At 42.5% G+C, this 3,827-nt stretch overlaps 1 protein-coding gene across 2 annotated transcripts in view; it reads right to left on the reverse strand.

The window, feature by feature from the left end:
- The window catches only part of CA10 (carbonic anhydrase 10), a 212,249-nt gene that overhangs the window by 135,092 nt on the left and 73,330 nt on the right, over positions 1 to 3,827 (reverse strand). The gene's annotated exons all lie outside the window — the stretch shown is intronic.

Raw genomic sequence — 3,827 nt, forward strand, 5'->3', positions numbered from 1 at the left:
CGTAAAAAAAAAAAGAAAAAAAAAAAAAAAAAAAAAAAAAAAAAAAAAAAAGCATATTTATTCTATTGAAAGTGCTTTTTCTAGGGATCCCTATGCCTTACAGTATACTGTTACTAAAATAAACATAACTTTCAGGTATTAAGTTGGAATTTAACTATTTATTGCCAAATCCAGTGCATGCCTGCTGGTGCATCCTTTATTAGAATGGGTTTACTGAGCATCTCACTCTGGAACTGCAGGGCATTAGGGGATTCGGTTTGGAGAAGGCAGGTGTAAGGAGCACTCAGGAGAGGTTAACAAGTCCCATTCTCAAAGGCATTTTTGTGTGTGATAGCAACCCCTCGAGAATTACTTATAGCTCTGCACTATTTTGGTTTCCCACAAGGCTCCTGCAGTTACTGACAGCCTGGAGGCAGAAATGTCCAGCCTCTGCTGACTTGCAAAGACAAGTGGGGAGCCAGCACAGAGTTCAGCACTGAGTGCCGTAGTTTGTATCTGTAATGACTATTCAAGACAGCAACAGTGATGTTCTCTACTCTGGTGTTTTCTGGAGAAATCAGATTTCTCTTACCCCATCCCATAGGGCTCTCGCTCTGCCTGGGAAGGCTGCTTCTGCAGTGAGATTACCAAAACACTGTAACTTTGATTATTCTTGGAAAGGCCAGAAGTGAGCACAGCTGACTTGATGCAATTACTCACAGGCTGGAATAAATGTTGTCTGGGCAATCCTGATCTCTAGAAATCCGGCCTGGTGCTGCCAAGCCACAACTCTAAACAGAGTCAGAACTACAAAATACTTTGGAATGGAAAGAAACCATGGCTTCCCCTCAGAGACTACGTCAAATTATTCAGGTAATTGCGGGGCAGTGATTGATCCTTCACTGAATGATCCATTTTCCTTTTTGTGGTGAAGACTCTCAAAGTCTGATATTTCTTTTGGGACACAATCTAGTCCCTGTTTCCCTGACCACCTATTGTACACACAGCATGTGGCACCCAGCCGCAGCAGACAGGCTGCTGAGCACAGCAGCCAGTGAAATCCTTATCTAGGAAAACTTCCATGTTCATGGAGAATCCAGATCTCTTGTACCCAGAGATTCATTTTAAATACTTTTCTGCGTTTCTGTGTGCAACAGGCAGAAGCACTTTGTGGTCCCTCTCACTTGGGATGAACCTGTTTTTATGGGAGTCCCAGTAAGGAGCCTCTAGGGAAGTCTCACTTCTGTTCTCTCTTCCTCTTGAGCAACATTTGTATCTTGCAGGTCTCTGAAGCATCTGACAAACTCTTTGCACAGGAGTTACTCTCTGTGATGTAATGGGATAGCTGAGTGCAAGGGTATTTCTTGTTTCATGCCACATTGTCTGATTTCTGTATTCTGGACTAATACACTGTATAGAACATAGAACTGTTTCTTACCCAAGAAGTTCCTGCATCATCAATCAGCTGAATGTCAGGTGGTCACTACTATGACAGGTGTAAGGCTGATCGCTATTTACCTAGTTTTCAGAAAGACTAAATGAATTGTCTGAATTCTCGGAAATTAGGTAAAAATAAGGGAAGATAGGAAAGGATGCACTTTTTCTTGAAAAATGGGCCACTTACATAATCTAAAAAGTCTGTCAATGTGGTGACTAGTCCAGAAAAATAATTTATAAACAACATAAATACTGAAGAACTTCTTAAATAGGAAGGAAACTGCACTGCTATCTGTAAATCCCCTGCAACCTAGAAAACAAATGAAATTAATCATAATTAAACCTTCACCAAATAGCTAAAATGTGATACATGGATGGGAAGACATCTAACATTGCATGTAAACCTAGTCTTTTAAGTTCCAAACCTGCTTGTTAGAGCTGCTCAGGTGGGTCTACCCATGACCCTCTTGGCTTTTCTAAAAAATGCAAGGCAAATACTACATGCTTACTCATGTTTTACATGCTATTTAAGTAAGTTTTCTGCTTTTAATCCTTTATGAACTTTCCAACATTAGAAAATCTTATACCATTGGATTAATTGCCATTTGTGATAGTCAAATATACTGCTTTTATATACTGACATACAAATATACTGATTTTTTATTGACAAGGTCACATTTCAAACCTTTAGGTCCATTAATGCGTTCAGTTTTGAACTGTGCTGTGAATCTGAACTTCCAAACAAACTTGCTGATCTTGCTGAGGCTGCTTTTGGACAGAGATACAGCAGATGCTGAGTTTTGCTGTCAGTGAGGAAACATTCTGAAAATATATTTGTTTTCACAAGGTTGTGAAGATTCTTAAATACTCACCTAAATGTGTATTAAATGATAGTAGCAAGTGTGTTTTCATTTACTTTGACATTTCTGTCTTGGCAGTTGAACACAAAGGAATGTTCTGCAGCTATCCCACTGCACAGGAGAAATGGCAAGGTTCTCAAGCTGGTTTTGTCTGAAAACAAACCAACCAAACCCTCCCAAAATTTCTCCAACCCCCAAAAAACTAGAACGGGGGTGGGGAAGGAAGCAAATAAATACTTTAGGCATTGTTTGGGAGGGGAGAAAGGGAGGAGAGGTTTGGATGTGATGGGACAATGCAGGCAGGGAAGTGTGAGGTGAGGAGGGTGTGACTGACCCACTGCCATCCCACACCCTTTGGAAAAAATGATCACCTACAAATTTCAACAACAGGATTCAGAATGTAGAGCTGAAATTCATGTTGAATGTAGCACAGATTAGAGATTTTGATCTCTACTCTCACATCCTTTTTCCGTCTACATTTAAAACTCACTCTCTGCAAAATACAGGTAAAAGTGTACATGTCTCCATCTACCTTTAGTTCTACTACAAGGACAAGATCTTGAGTGCCAACAAACTGTAGTAGGTAAGACCAGGATGTCAATGATTTTCTATTTTTCATGCTTGAATTTAAGAAAAGGCCTTTTCAAGTTCTTTTATTAAGTAAGAAGTGCCGAGCTAAACCATTCCAAGGTATTGCCTTAACTATTCCACCAAAAATTAGCCAAGAGAGGGCAGATCATGTGCTCTTAAATGATTTGTGTGTTGTGCCGAGGCTCTGAAATGGGCAGGATCTGCTTTGTGCTTCCCACGAGTGCAGGGTCTGCACTCTCCTTGGATATGGGTCATAGGGTGGATGGGGGAGAACAGGCCAGGGGTGACACCAAGGAGCCAGAGCTGGACAATGGTGGGGGCTGTGTCCTAAAGCAGGGCTGAGCTTCAGGGCAGAGAGCAGACCACCAGGACAGGCTGCTCAGGGAATGTCTTGAACACAGCTCAAGGAGGCTGTACGTGTGAGCCAAAGGGCCAGAACAACAGCACAACTCACAGCAGCAAATGAGGGACAAGATCACAGAATCACAGAATCACAGAATTTCTAGGTTGGAAGAGACCTTTAAGATGAGTCCAACCCATCTTCTAACACCTCAACTAGATCATGGCACCAAGTGCCAGATCCAGTCTTTTTTTAAACACATCGAGGGATGGTGACTCCACCATCTCCCTGGGTAGATGATTCCAGTATTTGATCACTCTTTCTGTGAAAAACTTCCTCCTTAATTCTAGCCTGTATCTCCCTTGGCGCAGTCTGAGACTGTGTCCTCTTGTTCTGTCTGTTGTTGCCCGGAGAAAGAGACCGACGCCCAGCTCACCACAGTCACCCTTCAGGGAGCTGCAGAGAGTGACAAGGGTCACCTCTGAGTCTCCTTTTCTCCAGGCTGAACAGCACCAGCTCCCTCAGTCGTTCTTCACACGGCTTGTGTTCCAAGCCCCTCACCAGCCTCGTTGCTCTTCTTTGGACACGCTCAAGCATCTCAACGTCCCTCCTAAACTGAG

This window comes from Geospiza fortis, unplaced genomic scaffold (genome assembly GCF_000277835.1).
Source record: "Geospiza fortis unplaced genomic scaffold, GeoFor_1.0 scaffold221, whole genome shotgun sequence".
In the NCBI taxonomy this organism is placed as follows: Eukaryota; Metazoa; Chordata; class Aves; order Passeriformes; family Thraupidae; genus Geospiza; species Geospiza fortis.